This window comes from Conger conger, chromosome 7, assembly GCF_963514075.1.
Source record: "Conger conger chromosome 7, fConCon1.1, whole genome shotgun sequence".
Classification (NCBI taxonomy): domain Eukaryota; kingdom Metazoa; phylum Chordata; class Actinopteri; order Anguilliformes; family Congridae; genus Conger; species Conger conger.
Window position 1 is genome coordinate 39,250,290 of NC_083766.1, and position 20,217 is coordinate 39,270,506.

The 20,217-nt window shown below is 38.8% G+C and overlaps 1 long non-coding RNA gene across 3 annotated transcripts in view; it reads right to left on the minus strand.

Annotated features, from left to right (window-relative positions):
* LOC133132800 (uncharacterized) overlaps window positions 1–20,217 on the minus strand; it is an 84,682-nt gene that overhangs the window by 36,208 nt on the left and 28,257 nt on the right. Inside the window, exon 1 of one of the 3 annotated variants that reach the window (XR_009709172.1) lies at window positions 298–645. The exons of the other annotated variants lie outside the window; for them this stretch is intronic. This is a non-coding gene — a long non-coding RNA (uncharacterized LOC133132800). Of the gene's footprint in view, window positions 1–297; window positions 646–20,217 lie in introns of those variants that run through there. 3 annotated transcript variants of the gene reach the window in all.

The window sequence follows — 20,217 nt, forward strand, 5'->3', positions numbered from 1 at the left end:
CAATGATCACATTGACTGTCTGTCTGTCCTGTTGTGGAGATGACAAGCTTAGCCAAGGCTAATTTCATAGGTAGTAACCAGTGACCGATCTACCATAATATAAGTGTATCGCGGGTGAAAGCACATTCACACCCGCCACTGGCATTGACCGACCTGTGCTCCCATGCTATGGAACATTCCTGTCATCTGTTTTGTTTCTGCGCATCAGTGTCAGCAGTTGCAGAAGCCGGCTAACCCAAATTGCTGCAATGATTTCTAATTGAACCTCCTTTATATTTGGTATTAGATATTACATACCCATCCTAAACGTACTTTAATGTCAGCAGACCAGCAGCAAAATATGTCAGCCACAGAAACGGACAAAATCCTGGTGTATTGTCAAAAGAGAGGAAAGAAAGGGCCAAAATAAAAGGCCAGGTTGCATTTCGGCATTTAGTTCCTTTCACCGAGTCCGAACAAAGTCAGTGCAGTGTTCCGCCATTTTCTCCACAAGCGCACAGAAAGGAAGGAAAAAAAATTGCACCGGCACTGCTTTCCAAGTTTTCACCCTCTCTGTCCTGGCACCATAACGACATCTCAGCCGTAAGGTCAGGCTCTCCCATGCCAACAGGCAAACCCATTCCCATCAGCCATTCCGCTGATGCTGTGAAGACATCTTTTGTCTAAATCAAAACCTAAGCTCAGCCTGGGCGAGACATTCTGCACCTTCACACGGGGGGGGTACGGGGGTGGCATTGGGAGCCATGGCAACCTACCTGGCAGGCTGCCTGCTTTCCCCCATCCTCATCAAGAAAATAGCGTTGGCTAATGTGGCGATGAATAGGAATGCGCAGAGCCATCCAAAGTAAACCTGATGCTCTTGTTGTGCGCCTCGATTTCACTACAAATGCCAGTTACTCTCAATGTTGAAAATCAATAAAAGTTCAGTGGATTACCCTCCAGATCGTACTGTCTAAAATGCTCCAGAACAGAACATTCACATCAATAAGTACTCAAGCAATGGTCCACACTTTTAAGACAGCAGCAGAAGGTGAGTCATGTTCCTAATCTCTCTTAGCAAGAGTGACACATAGCTCATGCAATATGTGAACTACATAACTTACATATATTACTGTACATGGTCATTTGCATTTAAAGTGTGCCAATTTGTTCAAATGATAAGTAAATATTGACTGTAACGAAGCCAGGAGGCAGGCAGTTTTGTTTTGAAATGGAAACTTCTCAATGGAAGCAGAGAAACACAGAACATGATTGAAGCTGAACACTGGACCTTTTGGAAAGGAATTAGGGCTGGACAATTATTATTTATGATGACAATAAATATTTTCATACCACCTTCTGTAAACTGACACTTAACTGAACAACACATTTACATTCCCACATTGAAAGTGAGACAATGCTTGCATTAGTCTCATAAATCTGATCAGCCAATGAGAAAATGGATCCCAATTTTCATTTAAAACTGCACTAACCACTGTCATGGTTTAATTGCAGAGGAAGTTAGTTCTGAAGTTCTTATTTCAGAACTAATAAGAAATATCAGCTGAAATTATAAGATAAAGAAAACCTCAGGGTCTGGGTGAAGCAGCAGCTCATCTTTGCACAGTCAGAGGCTACTACTTGTAAACACTGCATACTAGCTTGTCCTAAATTTCTGGCTCATTTTCATTTAAATGTAGTACGAGTAGTATGCGAAGTATGCAGTTTTTAACACAGCCCTTGATTTTTAGAACGTATTCTCCAAAATCTAAATTAGACTACTAAATGGTAAATGGCTGGCATTTATATAGCGCCTTTATCCAAAGCATGGTACAATTGATGCTTCTCATTCGCCAATTCACAGACAAACTCACACATCAATGGCAATTGGCTGCCATCTTGTCAGGAGCTTTGTGGGGTGAGCTGTCTTGCTCAAGGACATTTCGACAAACCCAGGGCGGGATTCAACCTGGTAGCCCTCCGACTGCCAGACAACTGCTCCCACCAGCTGAGCCATTGTCTCCCCTAGACAACTAGACAACTAGACAACTAGACAACTGACTGCCTCTATTATTTATTCAGGTGAGAACACCTTGCGGCCTGGGCAATAATTAGTGAACAGGGTAGATTCAAAAGTTGTAGGGGACTCGATTAGAATAAGCAATTACAGAAGTGCCACTTGCCAACTTCTTGGGTGAAAAAGGCTACAATTTAAGAGTAAGTTTGAAAATCTCTGCTTAAACCAGTGGTCCTCACTCCTGGTCCTGGATTTATTGCTACTCAGCACTTAATTGATCAATTAAAGCAGTTAATTACACAGTAAACTCACAACACCTGGTTTCCCAAGTGTGAATTGGTTGCTGATATTAAGGTGAAAACATAAACCAGCACACCCTGCGGCTCTCCAGGATCAGGAGTGAGGACCACTGGCTTGAACATATTTCAAAGGGTTCCTTGATAATCAGGTCATGCTGATATACTAACTGTTTTTTGTCACAGATGAAGAATAAAATGTTTAAATGACAACAGAGAGAGTAGAAGCTACCATTCTTTTGGGCATGCTGAACTCCATGCTGGAGTTTTTGAAAACATGATTACTTCTCAGTCATTCATTTCTCTTCAGCTACGGAATTGGAATAATACAAAGCAAAGGTTCAGACCAAAATGGGTTGCATTTCCAACATGCATTGCATATTTGTTTTTAACAATAGGCACAAGGGGCTGAACAAAGAACAGTAAATGACAGAAGATAATATACAATAAAAGCAAAGCATAAGAATTGATATTTTACAAAGAGTACAAAAATACTAGTACATATTAAAAATGCACCTGTGCATTGCCGGGGTCTAAACAATATATCTCCCATATTGATTCAAATTGAGAAGATAAGTTCTTCTGTCAACACATAACACATTGTCACAAGTGTGACTTTGCAGTAATAGATACAGATACAGATCTTGCACCATACTTTAAAAGCTCTCCAAAATCTGCCTGAACCTTGTCCACAAGTCTGGATTAAAAGGTATTTCATACGAGCATGATGCAGATTTAGGAATAAATAAAATAATAATCCAAGTGCTCATGCATGAAATAAGAAGGTTGGGTAATGTAAAGGGATATCGATGGAATAAATGGGATGCACGTCCAGCAATATAACATCTTGTGTATTTATGAATATTTATTTAATTTAAAGAAATAATTTAATTGTCTCAATGCTTTAGCTACAGCATGACAATACTGACATGAAAGGCACTCTACAAACTATAACTGTATAAATACTATTTGCAACTTTACACATTTGCTTCTATACCATTAATGTTTTTAGTATAAACAGTCAAACGCACATTCCAAATAGAAAAACAGACAAAACCTGGTCATTCTGGAGCTCAATGTAGAACATCTGTGTGTGTAATCGATTACACAGGCAGATGTTTTACATTAAGCTCCAGAATTACCAGGTTTGGTCTGTGCTTCTATACCATGAATGATTTCAGTATAAATAGTCAAACACACATTCCAAAGAGAAGAACAGACCAAACCTGGTCATTCTGGAACATCTGTGTATGGAATCAATTACAGAGCAATGCCTTCCTGCTTTCGTAGCTGCCATTAAAATATGTTATCTCTGTAGACACTTATGTTTCTGCATCACTAACTCATAGACAACACACACACAAAAAAGTCCACTTCCACCATTGGTCTGGTCTCGTTTTGACTTTTAGACCAGTCACCCAGTGACATTCCACAGTGTGCTATTGTCCAGCCAGATGAGTAATGTCATGGTGTGTGTGTGTGTGTGTGTGTCTGAGAGAGAGAGGGAGAGAGAGAAAGAGAGAGTGTGTATCTGACACAATGCCTATGAAAATGCACTACATATGAAAAATTGTTGAAAACTGCCACATCTTAGCAGTCAACAAGATCCCATAGTATTTGCAGAGGCCTTTCAGGTTTAGGGAGGAAGTGCTGAACCCTGGGAAGTGAAAATTCTCATACACTTCTAGCACAAAATGAGTAAATATCCTCATTGATGCAGTTTGCTCTTAATATTATCACTTCTTTAAACACTTACTAAGATTATAAGTTTGATGTTGAAATGTGTAACCACATGCTTCACTGTGACTTATGCACAGAAATATCCAGAGCCCCACTTAAATCAGCAACAATTTAAAAACTACATAACTTAATGTCCCAGCAATTCTTCAGCCATACAAATTGAAAGCTGTACAATTGTGCACTGTACCAAGAATCAGATAATGATGCAGCTTTCCAGAACACATAGGAAACCCAATAACAGAACTGAAATGATGATGGGAGGATATAACACAGGAAGTAACACAATGGATATGTCATGGCATTTGCACAAAGGGGGTAGCTTATCAAACAACTTATGAAACATGCTGCCTGCATATACGTATTAATTCAATAACAAGAACTCTATTATAATTCCAGCACAATAAAATCTCTGAGGCATTCATTTATACAAGTGTTTTTGAACGGAAATGTATAATGAGCATGGGGTATAAGATAAAGAAACTGTGCTTCACACTCTCCCTCCTAAGAGTCAAACACATGCAGATGTGTACCAAGTAGGTCGCTGTTAGTGCAACAGTTAAACCAGGGGAGAGTTTAAAAGTTCCTCCTTGCTGTTTGGATGTGGCCCTGCAAAACACGTACTGTATGGGAGTGATTTCACAGCCATCCTTCAAATAAATGACCAGCCTTGTGATTTCCTAAGAGTACTGCATTTACTCTGGAAAAATAAAGTTTGAGTTATAAAAGCTTTCTTTTTTGACATATGCTTCTCCTCTGTCACCACACACCCACCCCCCATCCCTCCCCCCCCGATAATTTACACTAAATTAGACATCTCTGAAGCCATAACTGAACATTGTTTGCCAATTTCCATCTCCCCCCGCCCCACCCAGCACTAAAAAATGCAAATGCCTTCACTGACAGTGTAAACCCAATCTTTTTTTTTTTAAAGAGAATGCATTTAACAGGCTGCACATTTCTAGTCCACTCTATTCATTCTTAACCACAAAATTATCATTTTATAAGGGGACAGAAAACTCAAAAGACTTGTGCAGAACCAACACTTACAGTTCAATAACACCGTAAAATAGCATGGATTAACAACCCTACACATATAAACTTCTATCCATGAAGGTGATAATAATATAGCACTGCTGACACAATGGTACTGCAGGAAACATATGGTAGTTGCAATGGGCCCACAAACCTTTGTTTGGGCCTCGAATATGAGTGTCAAGACAAGACAGTGTTGTAGATTCTCCCAGTGCCCTGCTGCAGATGACTGGTGATGATAATAAAATAGCATTCAAAGTAATTTAAAATGCCCAAGGCAATGTCTGCTGCATCACTCATGATTGAATTGAATTTATTAACACAGTGTGTTCCAAACTACCCTCTGAGCCTCAAGGACGGGTAATTTGATATCCGGAGAGGCAGCAGGCAGAGGTCAGAGTTCAACTGAGGCTAGGAAAAAAAGTTTCCCCTGGGACAGAATATACCATTGCAGGCCAGACAGGGGAGAAAATGAGACAGACATTGCCTGTAATGTGAAACAGTTGAGATTCGTATGTGTTGGGTGGGACAAACCAAGATGCGTATGCTGGGAGAGTGCTTGTGCTGTTGGGCAAAGTGATGTGATTACAGTTCAATGCTGTCAAGTGGTTTTGTATTAATTGAAGAAATAAGATCATTTCCAAAGTTTCTTGTTTTAATTAAAGAATAACCATGCTCTCAATGACATATCCTGAATGTACAACCTGGAGATGAATGTCCTTCAAACCATCATTGGTTTGAAGGACCAGTCTCCAGAAAAAGCATTTTTAAGGCAGAATGCATGCAAGGTGGGAATATTGAAAATAGCACTTATCATCTAGAATATGATCTAACCTAACACACAAAATTATTGTAATAGAAAAATGTTGAGACTTTATGTGTTGCCTTCTTGTTGTCTCCCAAATTACTTTATTCATAAATATAACAAATCTGACTGAGCCTGAGGTAAGGGAAAGTGTGTCACCTGTATGGGAAAGTGCCACCAGAATCATCCACAAAGAATCTGATAAAAATGGTTGTATATTTTCTTACATTTTATACAGCTAAAAAATGGTAAAGCTAACCCCACACAACACCTTTGCATGCAAAGTTTGTACATGGTGTTTATGCATGACATTTGTTTCATGTTTACTGTTTAATCCCAACAAATTATAATAAAAATGACTTTAAAAATCATACAGTATCAATATAAAAAAAAGGTTAACTGGTTTTTAAGAGATTGAATGGGGTCAATTAGACCCCAAACATAATATGAATGTTAACTTTAGCTTTCTTCTTCTCTTGCTGTGTCGAGTATGAGAGTTTTATATTATGGGAGGGTACATGAGATTCGGAGGGACTTAAAAAACAATGGGAATAAATAGCCTGAGGTAAAGAGATGTGCAGTTACTCCTGCCAAGAGTGCCCAGAGCCCTTTAGCGAGGTTAGCTGGGATGCGAGCCAACCGAATGACTTTGCCTGACCTGCCTGCCATTCAATCCTGCAACCCGGTGCCAGACTAAACACTGACACTGTTTCAGCAAGACTCATTGGCTGCAGCTGCTGGCTCTGTGGCTTGTGAGCAAGGAGGGGAGTGGTTGGGGAGAGAGCGTGGTGAGGGGAGGGGAGAAGGTGGAGTCGAGGGACATAGTTTGCTCTGAACCCAGCCAGCCTCAATCATTGTGTCAGTGGCCATCAATTTTAAGAAGCCCTGCTGCACTGCTTGAGCAAAATTAAAATCACCACACCCCACAAATCATAATTCATTCCATCCAAAAATTCTAGCAACATAGATTTTTTTCTTACAACTGCTTGTGTAATGTGAGAATTACAGTACATGTGCAAGTAATTTCAAGACCACTAACATAAACCTGCAGCAATCATTATTACCAGTGGGTAAATAATCCAGCCCATCAGTCTCTCACCTATGTGTGTATGTGAAAGGTATATTACCCAGCAGGAGAACTGCTAACACTCCAAATGGATACATTCACAAGGTAAACCACTTCGTTTGCTTGAGGTTTCGAATACACTCGCACAAGAATAAAATTGTGGAACCTGGAACTAAGGATGGAAACAGTAAAAATATTAGTATCCTGTTAGATACTAAAAATTGGTCAGCCATGATGCCACAATGCATATTCTATTTAACTGTGCTTCTGTCCAGAAAGGTATTTGAAACAATATTAATGTTTTGAGAACCTTTCATCTTTGTAAAGGGAAGCTTGAGAGGAAAGGGTTCCCGCTGAAATGAAAAGACTTCATAAAACATGAACAGAGTTGCTGGGAGAATATCTGTGGAACAAATCTTAATGAAATTCACTCCATTATTCCTTCACCTGAACATTTTAAGTTCCTGACAGAAAACTGGATTAAAGAAAGTGATACACATATCACCAGTCTGTTGATGGTAAGCACCAACCACCATCAAACAGTAATTTAACTTTCAGGAAGTACAGTACAGTACAGTAATATCGTAAATCACTGATTGGGATTCGTTTTTTCTGACTTGCAGATGTGTTGCAGGTCTTTTCTTGTGAATTTCCAACCATTACCTACAGTGAGTGAGCACTTTATTAGGTATTTATTTGACTTTTTTGATGTATTAAGTCTTTTGCTGCTGTAGCCTATCCAGTTGGAGGTTTGTGTGTTCAGAGATGTTCTTCTGCGTACCAGTGTTGTAAGGCATGGTTATTTGCATTACTGTCACCTTCCTGTCAGCTTTGACTAGTCTGGCCCTTCCCCTCTGACTTCCCTCTTTAACAAGGCATTGCTGTCCACAGAAATGCTGCTCACTGGATGTTTTTTGTTTTTTGCAAACTTTAGATACTGTTGTGCATGGAAATTCTAGTAGATCAGCAGTTTCTGAGATACTCAAACCACCCTGTCTGCCACCAACAATCATTCAATGGTCAAATTTTTTCCCCATCCTGATGGTAGATGTGAACATTAACTGGAATAAAAAGATGAAATTTTGAAAAACTAAATGCACCCTAAAAATGACTAGATAAAGTAGCAATTCATTAGATCAATACATCCAGTATGGAATTACACAGGTCTAAGGTATTTCTTGTCTTAATTGACCGGAGCATATAAAATGAATTCCAACACTAGTTTGATTAGCAAGTGCCTACTTAATGTCTGAACATTGTAAAGTGAAGGGAGAGGACAATTGGCAAAGTGCAATTTATAAATAGAGAGAGACATGCAAACCTCTGTAGAAAATGAATGTGACTATTAATTACCAACCAAGACATTTAGGTCTTTTACAAATCTTTAGCATAATGGCTAAAAATAAGAAGAAAACCAGAACTCAAAATTAACAGGTGCCCAAGGAAGCCAAATACAGTCATTAGATCACCTAACATTGAAAATTGGACCTGCCTACATTGGAAGTCCAAATAATGGGAGCAGCAGTACATTTCTACAGTATGTATTAAAAATGTACAGTGGTTTCGTATGTCATTTGATGTTTTGCCTCAGTGGCAAGAATGCCGCCAGGCAGGAAATAATACTTTCAATGTTCTGATAGTAGGGGGCAGCCGTGCTGAATTTTGGCCTATAACAGGCAGAGAAGTCATTTGTAGCAAGATTACCCATAATCCATCGTGGTTTAGGGTTTGTCAAATCCCTCACAGTAAGCACTTTGGCATTATACTCTTAACTACTGTAAAATAATCTAGAAATTTGTCCAATGACAATTTCCATGAAAAACTATTTCATCTCAATAAAATGTTGCCCATTATAAAAGTGGCTAGTTAAAGTATTGCAACTTCTACGATAGATCAACTTCAATCGCACAATCCATGGATCACCCCTTCAATGAAAGGCATGGTATTTCTGCAATTACTGAGATGGCAATGCACACACAAAGTATTTAGATCTACTACTATGTAAAATCCCTGCTACGCAAAGGCAGCAGTGGCAAGTACATCAAAATTTACCATATTGTACATAGTGATGACATGGGTGGATTTGTATTAAATAATTTGCTACCCATTCAAAACAGTATAATTTCCATTACAGTGAATGTTGGCATCTACCATTTATCACATTTTCTTGAGTAATCTGAGACCTTGGCACTCACAACGACTGAGTTTCTCTAATTTCAGACTGAATGAAGAGTGCTGATGGCATACTTGAGGCTATGGGTCGAAGCTCAACAACATTATTCACTGAATCTCGCATGAGAAAAATGACAGATATATATGGAATGTACTGCATACACACACACACACACACCCACACACTCAGTGACCACTTTACCTAATCAGCCAATAAAGTGGCAGGAACTAAGAATCATGCAGACATGGTCAAGAGGTTCAGTTATTGTTCAGATTAAACATCAGAATGGGGAAGAAATGTGATCTAAGTGACTTTGACCATATAGAGAATGGAGAGAAAAAAAGAAAAAAAAACATCCAGTGAACGGCAGTTCTGTGGGCAAAAACACATTGTTAATGAAAGAGGAGAATGGCCAGACTGGGTCAAGCTGACAGGAAGGCGACAGTAACTCAAATAATGATGTATTACAACAGTGGTTATTATTTTAAGTGTGTGTATCAAATCATGGTTTGATTTGACAAAGACTAAATCGCCAGGGTACCAATAACCATAGTCATAGTCATTAATATAGTAATTTTTGGGTTGAGACAGAATAGATTTTTTCACCATTGGAATTTTTACTAATTTCTTGATTGAGTAGAAATGCCCATAATTCTGCCAATATTAGCCAGCAACCTATACTTATGAATTTGTTTTCTGAGTAATTAAACAGAGGGAATTTCACAGGGAATGCAAGCATATAGTAAAAGCACTACAACCTGTAGGCGAACAAAAACTTTTAACACCTACTTTGAGCAGTAAATTAAGGTACTTTGTGAACCTTGGTTGTTAATAGCCATTCAATTGCTTGGTTGTTAATTGCCACTTATTCTACTACTCATCAATAGCATTGTTAACAGCAGCTCAGGAATGATTCACCAAAGAAGGCTACTTTTGACTTGCTAATCAGTGGTTGAAGGAGTTCACTCGGTACAACTGCTTGAGAATGCTGACAAGATCAGTTAAAAAAAAAACATGAAAAAACTTCAAAGCACAAAAACTTGATGTAGAAAGTTCGTAGTTGCCTACCCTTGACCAAGTTAGGTTTTTTAGATGCTTGATTACAATTTGACAACATGATGAACATCATGTTCAACAATGACTTTCTGCCTTCCTGACTAACCCATAACTACTTACTTCATAACGTATGCCACGCTGTGAGATAACAGCTACCACAGACATATCAGTCTCAATTTTGCATTGCGGTCAAGAACTTTTTTAGCCAATAAATAATAATGATATAAAAAACAATATAATACTGTTTTCTTTTCTCTTACACAAGAAAAGCAGAATGCCTGAGACTGAATTGCATCGTGCTGTGCGAACCTAGGATGGAGGCCACAGTGTCAAAATTCCCATGCAAAACATAAAACTGCTAAAAACCAATCAAAATACAAGAACTTCGTTGGCAATAAATGACTCCTTCATTCAAATCAACACCATAGAGCAAGAGATTTTACCCTACCCAGATGATACCTGAGGCAAATACAAGTGGGCATGTCAACATGCAATTTAGTGAAATAATTCTAAAAAGTCATTTTAAAGGTTATTGATTTTGTTACTGAATTTTAGAATATTAGACGAGAATCACCTATGAAGTTAATCAAGTTTACTACGACGCCAGTAGATGGCAGTGACACCAGATGCTAAGGTCAAGGCAAACTAGACACTATGAACAGATAAATTAATAATAAATAAAAGTTTCAGATGACTATGATTTGGCTTCTTTTTGAGCATGCCATGTCATTACATTGGCCTGTCATATTGCCAGCTATCTTAGCATCAGGCAGATGCTGATAAGTTTCATTCAATCTGACCAATACTGATATGACCTCAGTCTTATCTTAGTCTAATTGCAACATTCTGTGCTCCACATTAACCTTATGGACAGAAGCTTAAGTATAAAGATTATTTTTCAACGTCTAAGCTAAAAACCTGAAAACATTATTTGTCCTTTGCAATAGGACACCTACTGAAGCAGTATTGACTAACAGTGTATAATTGGTTGCTTATATTGGAAGGACAGGAGTTAAAATATGTGCAGTGACTTTAGCAAGCACAACATCAATATAGAAATTCAGAAAGAGGCCTGTGCCTTATGTCCTGCACCGAATACTACTTTCTAGAGAAAATTGAGAATTAGCATTGAAATGGATAGTACTCTGAATATGTATGTTTTACAATTTTATTTTAAGATGAATTGTAATTTTGACTTCCAAGCTAAATCTCTATTACTTTTTGTCACGGAAATGGCTCAATTGTGGGAAATGCTTCCCAAACTAGCCCCATGACCACAGTTCTAAAGTATGTTGGAAGGATAAAAAAACTAAACTCTCAAAAATTAAGTATTATCTGCCTGAGAACAAACTCCCTCATTCATCATTGTATGCTTCATTTAAACAGCTGCAGTTCGAAAGTTGCACATGTGCCACACCCAGTGCACACACCCAATGTCACGGAACTAAAAAAGGATACTGAATACAGATCAATAAATATGTTTCTTAAACTCACCCTATAAACAATGGTTTCTTGTTATTAAATATTCAGGAATCTTTGCCACAGAATTATAAAATAACGTACATAAATAAAGTATGACAGAACAAAAAAGTTAAACACTAATAAAGACCAGCGTAGGAGATGAAAGGCTTTTTTGCTTAGGTGTTTGACATTCAGCTGACACTAACATTCATTTCAGTGGACAGGTTACGGTCAACTTTCACTTCAAGAGCTGTAATTACACTGAAATTTCCCTATGATGGAGTCCAAAAGGAGCTTTCACAGGATCCAAACTCAAACATTTGTCTACCGTTAGTACCTCAAAGGCTCCATGGTTGAGAAGGTACACAATCGCTTCATTGTTTGAATAAAATCCTTGTTCAATAAAGTGTGTTTCTCCTTAAACTCCATGGCTCCTCAACCCTGACCAAATACTACAGGCTGACGTTGAATTCTGCTCAGGATTATAAGCAAAACAAACAGGAACCAAGATGGTTGAGATTATGGCTGCCTGGTGTTTCCAATGTAGCCCCCTGCTGTGCTACATGTTCTTGGATTCTTTTGTCCACCATTAACCCGTTAAATCCCACAGAAGAACCCATTGAGTAGAGTGTCATACACCCCGGGGTGTTGTGACTGCGCTTTTGTTTGGAACAAAGGTCTTAAGGGGGTTAGATACAAGTAGCAACTTCCTAGCCTCTGATCCTCCCCCCATTAGTTCCTTAGAGTTAGTGTGGTTGCTGATTCTAGCACTCAAAGTGCAAGCATTCAACTAACCACAAAATAGAGGACCACCGCAAATATCGATCTTGGCACAAAAAAAGGTGAATACGCTGACTATATATCCACCTGCCTGATGCCTCAGATATAAAGACAAACAGTCATAAGTTCTAAACACTATCCCAGAAACGAGTTATGAATATTCAATCAACCTAACTTCATTTAACTAAGCATTCTTAACTGTTGTTAAAATTAGCCCTCACCGCACGGCGCACAGCTACAGAGCTGCATTACAGGGTTACTGTGAAGGCGTGACTTTCACAGGTGACACGGGGTGCTTGGAGCCGCATGGTGTGGAGGATAAACAAAGGGCCGCTTTAATTACTGGAGCAATGCCCACAGTGATTAATGAACTAAGCCCATGGAATGACAGCACAGGAAGAACAGCAATTACCTGTTAAAAACAACAGATACTACAAAGAGGTTAGTAAAGCTACAAAATGTACTTAGTAAAAGCTACAAAAATTGTTTCTTGTGTTTGTGTATATGTGTGTGTGTGTGTGTGTGTGTGTGTGTGTGTGTGTGTGTGTGTGTGTGTGTGAAATGCATAAACATTTGTAAAATATATGTAAATAAATGCTTAAAGGTGATGTCATTTTTTATTGCATAAATTCAAAATAGTAATAACCATGCAAGACAAAAAGTATAAACAATAAGCCTTGGAAGTCTGACATAACCCAGAGCAAAACCATTGCCCATATATGGATTTCCGGATCAAAGCACAATTTCTCTATGGAAAAATTCATGGAGTTTTCACATAACCGTCTCTGTCACAGTCAGTGATTTAAAGTGGCGTTTAATATTTGGACGTTTTTATCCGGACTCATGTCTCTTAAGCGACACTGGGTCCACTGAATTCCGATGACACTAGCCAACCAAAAATAATAATTTTGCTAGCCAAGAGCTAACACCAGAGCACACATTTTATGTGTCACAGCTAGTGGTTCCCAGGTTAGTCAATGCTACCCTTAGCCAGGAAATAACTTTTAACCACCGACTCAAATAACTTAAGGAAATTACCAACGAGAACACCAGCTACTGTATGACAACAATAAAGACACAGTGATATATACAATGATATGAAGTTTTTTTTTCAAGAGAAGAACCCCTGTAGCATGATTCTGCCCCCACCATGCTTCACCATACAGATGGTATTAGTGATGAGTAGTGTCTGGCCTTAGTGCTTGGACATGGTGCTTGGAGTTCTGCCCAAAAACATTTTTGTCTCATCAGACCAGAGAATTGTTTTCTTCATGCTCCAAGAGTCCTATAAATGGTTTTATACCCTTGTCCTGATCTATGTCTTGCCACAATTTTGGTCTACAGATAGTTCCTTGGCTTGGTTTTTGTCCTGAAATGCCGTGTGAATTGTGGGACCTTATAGACACATCTCAAGGATAATTAAAGGATGCAATTAAACAGGATGCACCTGACCACAATTTGGAGTGCTACAAGAAATGGTCTGAATACTTCTGTAAATGAGAGGTTTTAGTTTGAGATTTGTAATACATTTGCGAAGAATTCTAAAAACATGTTTTCATTTTGTCATTATGGGTTATTGAGTGTAGAATGATGAAAAATATCATTCTATAAAAAATGCCAATTTTATCAATTTTAAATTAAAGCCACAACATAATAAAGTGTGCAAAAGATGAAGGGGTCAGAATACTTTCTGAAGCCACTGTAAATGTAGTTACATATTTAAAATGTAAATTGTCTTCCGTTTTCTCTCATTTTTGTCAGTTTTGGCTGGGCATGCCTCTTCTTTCCGGCCGTGGGGAGCACTTGGAGTAAATCTCTGTGGGGGTTATTTTGGTTAGGCAGGATGGTTAGGTTTTTATTTATTTTAGGGACTGGAGGTGTTTGCCCATTTCATTAGCCATTTCCGTTACCCGTGTTGTTTATTTTCCATTTTCCTTATTTTTCATTCAGGAGGTATAGCACAAAGCAAGATTACTGAGTTAGCTGGATAAGATCACAAGAGTGCAACCCGGAACAACAGTTTTTACATTACAGTTTTGCAGGCCATGTTCCAGTTTCTGGGATTTACTCAGGCTTTGTGATACATCCCCCTGATCTTATTTCTCGTAGCACTATTTACAAACGTCAGAGATAGTTTTTCAATATTTTATTAATCATATAAGCCTCCTGGTTTTTAAAATACATGTTTTTGTATATAGTTAATATTGGCATTGTTTTGTCTTTCATTTGCAATAATAGAGGTTGGAGGTGTGTACTGGTGTGTGTCTGCATGTGCACATGTGTGCGTGTCTGGACCCCACCCAGGTAAATGGCCACAGCTGTCACTGGAGGAAAGAGTAATGATCCCAACGAAGGCAGTACTGACTAATGCTTCCAAATAAGCATTGGACATAGCTAACTAGTGAGAGAAACCTGTTGATTTTCAGGAAATGTAGCAGCAACAATAAAAAAGAAAATAATACTATTAGTAATATTAATAAATCTGAATTATCACTCACTCACAAACATATACACAGATATACTCACAGGCAAAAGATAGAGCTACCCTCAGCTTCAAAGTATACCAGACTAACACACTCAGCTTCAGTGTGTACCAGATTAACACGCTCAGTTCGCATGTACACCAGACAGTCAGGCTCGAGATGCAGTAACGCAGCCAAGCCTTCAAAACATCAACAGAAACTCCACCCTTCGTGCTCTTCTGACTCTTGTTTGCTTCAACCAGACATTGACAAGGACAAACAGGCTATGAATAGTGTAAAGACACATATGTGCAATCTGCATGCTTACGAAAAGCACCTGCTTGGCAGATAGCAAGGTAGCTTGCAAACTGAGGTCAGTTTAATTCCAATGCGATAGCAACAACGCCTAGATTCAATCGACTTGCATTCAGTTGTAAGTTAAGGGGAAATTTTGACTGAATCCAGGCCAAGTCTGCTGATCTTCATCAAGAAATGGAAGGACAAGAAATGCTGCAGAGCCTACAGCAATAATAAAAAATTCTCTTGAGGAGGCAGTATACTTCATAACAACATGGATAAAATGGAATCACAGGCAAACATGGTGCCACATACAAACATACTGATTGTGGCTTTCAATTGTTTATTAATGACACTCCACTCCAGTGGGGGGGGGGGGAGGTAGGCGCAGATTCAGATTCTGTAGTTGTGGTAACCATGGGAAACAGGGAAGCGACAATGTTTGCTGCTCCAGGCAAAAACAATGGCTGCAGCGAAGGAACATAAACTTCGACAGGCGTATAGATGGAAGAGGATTAAGAAGTCACTTTAGTTTATTTAACACTGAAAAAAAAAAAGGAAAGATGGTATGTCCGTCCGCTCAATTATATGAAGAGGTGGGATGGAAAGATGTTCCACCCATGTGATATTTCAGACCAACTGTGGCAATCTCCTCATTGATATTGATGTGCGAACATCTCATCTAGTTCGGCCAACAGGGATGTGCACACTGCAGTGGCCAAAATCAATGTAATTTGTTTCCGCAGCAAGTTAAATAAAAATGAAATTTAATTTGGTCTTGTTACATTGAACGTTTTACTGAAACATCTTTGATATTTGTTCATTTGTTTAGTCGAAGCTACAAGATTTAGAACGCATAATAAAGTCTATGGATCCTATTCTGTAATGGGATCTGCAGAAATGTAATGGGAATGTGAGAGCATTACAGGCCAGGGTTAAGCACAGGTTTGTTTTTGTGTTATCTTTGGGGATCATGGCATGTACATTTTGTCGTTGTCGTGAATTTGAATTATTATTATGACAATTTCATGAAAAAATGTATCCTGCAAAGGATAATACATATACAAAATTCTAAATTGTAGTTCTGGGGTAAATGCATCTAAAACATGCATGAGGTACAGTACACTCAACCACTTGGACTTGCAATGTTGTAAACATTTTCATTAGGCTTTCACCTCATTTTGTAGAACAATATCTTGGCTTTCATAATCTGCATGTCTTAATGCAAAATTCAGAGTAAACATATAGTTTTTAAGCTTTTAAATGCAATATGTCAATGTGAAAGTAACACTGGAGTTGTGCATTGTTTGGAGGCTAGCAAACATCAGCTGTGTTTGTGGCTACATGTTAAATGCACTTGCTCTCATGGTCTGTATGTCTTAATATCAAGACTAAATGTTCAGAGTAAAAATATAGTTTTAACCCTGGCCCATTTATTTTTGCATTCATTAATGTTTTTCAGGGTGCAATTTTCAATCACTATGGCAACCGGATATACAGTTTGAAAGCGTTAAAACCCACGGTTCTATCTGTACAACCTATTTTAAGATGCCATTGCTTTAGCGACAGCAGTTCCTTATTTTGCAACACCTCACCTTCTCTGCATTTTGGAAATCCACATACTATAAGAAATAAGGTAATGTCAGTGTCCTTTTCCACATCAAGAGTCCAGCAGACCAAATGCATAATAGTTTCTCATTCTAAAAATGTGCTAACTCCGAGAAAAATTGATAGAATGTCATTGTTTACGTAGAATTTCTCTGGAGCAATTATCATTGTTATCTGTTTCGCTGTTGTATACTTCTACAAAATGCTATTATCTATGATTTGTATCGGCTCTCTCAAACATGATGAGCCCACGTACAACTGTCACTGACCAGTATTTGTAATGTCGCTGCAGAGAAAATGCTCTGTGTCCTTTTGGAGTCTGTCCTTTTTGCTCATTTTTGGTGATATTGTCCTCAAATTTGAAAGGGGACTGTCTAGTGTTGTGACTTGGCCCTTGTGTTTTTAAGCGCACCAGCCACAGCTACAATAATCTGTATCCAGTAAAAAATCTAAAATCTTTTCAGGGAGAAAAAAAAGCTTCCACTTTCACTGTGTTTGAGATTCTGTAACTTTATTTGGAGTACTTCAATTCTATTGGAAAACAAACCCCAAAGGGTTACCTGCCAGAAGAGACCAGGATTATGCCTGTAGTCAAAAGGGTTCAAGAATAGTAACCATTTTATTTTGGGTATGTCATTTTTAAGCTTGTGTCAAAAAAGGGGGCGATACTTAAGGGGTTAAAGGGTTTATACATAAGATGACAAGTTATAGCCCCAGAGTTTTGTTAGCCCAGTGTCGGTAGTCCCCCAGCGTCACGTAATTCTCGCGATGAAACTTCTCAAAAACAAGGTTTGGCAAAATTAAATTGAACACAACTCAAATCTGTAGTAGAGAGACAACTTTGTATCATCAGAAAGCTTACATTCTCACCTTTCACAAATGTGACGCTCATTAGTGACACAATAAAACTATCTGTCCTCAGCTTCACTCCTCTACTTAGTGCTACCTTCAGGCTATACCAGTACTAACCTCAAAGAGAATGAGTCACCACAAGACAGTAGGAATGTAAAACTGGTGCTTTCTAAGCCATCACTCAATCCAGAGTGCACTCTAGGTTTGGCCATGCCCGGAGAGTGCTTGGATCTCGTATTGGATGCTCTGAGAGCTAATAAAAGAATGCACCCTATGAGTGCAAGACATAAGCAGTATGGATTCCATCACAGAAAGATACACAATCTTCAACATACTGAAATGCTAAAGCAGGTGTTAACTACAGTCCTGGAAGGCCACAATGTCTGCAGATACCTGTGGTTTCCTTTCATTTAGCAGCCAATTATATTATTGAGATCACAATGCGCTGACTCTTTAGCCTAGCATGGACTTGGATGTACAGAGAAAACCAGTAGACAGTGTGGCCATCGATTTGCAGCCATATCTGCACATATCATGATATGTTTTCATATTACATATCATTACTGAATGAAATTTAAGTCCTCTACTGCTCATCTATATATACACTCAGTGATCACTTTATTAGGTAGACCTGTACACCAGCTTGTTAATGCAAATTCTTAATCAGCCAATCATGTGGCAGCAAGTAAATGCATAAAAGCATTCAGATGTGGTCAAGAGGTTCAGTTGTTTTTCAGACCAAATGTCAGAATGGGGAAAAAATGTGATTCAAATAACTTTGAATGTTGAATGATTGTTGAGGTCAGTTGGTGAATGTTGGTGCCAGACAAAGTGGTTTGAGTATCTCAGAAACTGCTGATCTCCTGAGATTTGAACATACAACAGTCTCTGGAAAAAAATTTAAAAACACCCAGTGAGCAGCAGTTTTGGGGGCAGAAAAGTGTTGTTAATGAGAGAGGTCAGAGGGCCAGACTGGTCGAAGCTGACAGAAAGGTGACAGTAACACAAATAACCATGCATTACAACAGTGGTATGCAGAAGAGCATCTCTGAACACACCTCTAAGTGGATAGGCTACAGCGGCAGAAAATAAATAACTCATAAAGTGCTCAGTATATATATTTTTATTTTTTTTCAGTGCAGATACTTTAACAGCTATACTGTATCCCTTGGATTTTAAGTTGCATTTTAATTATCATTTTTGTACCAATATGTAACCCAGGAAGGAAGCAATCTTACTTCAGATGCAGGTAAACTGTCACCATCATTGCTCTGACTGTATATTTGAGTTGTAGTTACTTACTGATAGCTAACCATTACTAGTTATGCTCAGCATTTTCCATCCATCCATTATCTGAACCCGCTTATCCTGATCAGGGTCGCAGGGGGGCTGGAGCCTATCCCAGCATACATTGGGCGAAAGGCAGGAATACACCCTGGACAGGTCGCCAGTCTATCTCAGGGCACACACACCATTCACTCACACACTCATACCTACGGGCAATTTAGACTCTCCAATTAGCCTAACGTGCATGTCTTTGGACTGTGGGAGGAAACCGGAGTACCCGGAGGAAACGCACGCAGACACGGGGAGAACATGCAAACTCCGCACAGAGAGGCCCCGGCCAACGGGGATTCTAACCCAGGACCTCCTTGCTGTGAGGCGGCAGTGCTACCCACTGCACCATCCGTGCCGCCCCTTCTCAGCATTTTAATTTATATAATTCAAAACAATGATTTGCATCATATGCATTAACAACAGTTAAGAATGAGCCAGAGATTAGATTTGCTTTCTAGCTGTTCTAACTGATTACACACGCAAAGCGAAGCTAGCTGAAATAAACAAGAATTCATCATTAAACTAAAAACATTAACTAATGAAACAAAATTTGTGTAAAAGTAATTTGTATTGTAGCTGGTCGTGGTAACACAGAGAAACCCATGCTTCCTATCACACTGCGGTTCATACAAACACTCCTATTGGAGAGGACCATATTTATGTGTAGGTGGACTCACTTCAATGGGAATGTGACTCCTGTCTCTCTAGCAATCCTGGCCCACTAGACCCCCGGCACTGAAGAGGATGGCGTAGGAGGCCAATACAGGTATGATAAATGCACAATCGACCAAATTTGTTACATTTTTCATTTGAATGTGTAGTACTGAAGGTCCACCTGGTATAACAGAATTGCTGCCAGCCTCTGTACAAAAAATTCTGATTCTCTTCTGTATCCAATTAAGGCCTGCACTGCTCTTGCACATACTGTATTCCACTATTGATTTTTAATAGGCAGGACCAGTCAAGTAAAGCTATTACTATGGGTAGTCAAACCCTTCTGTGGGCCATTTGTTTTCCTGACAATTAAAGCCAGGTCCCCACTGCTTCTCCCCTAACCACGTAGTTAGTTTCTGAGATCCCCAGTGTCTGAAAATTGCTATCAATAACTGCCTGCATACTTAAAACACTATTAATGATTCCACTGGAACTCACACATGGTCAATATTTTCTTTGCGTCTCCTCTACCTTTACACACAAATTTCAATCCAAAGCAAAATAAATAAACAAATAAATAATTTTAAAGAGCCCTCCAAAA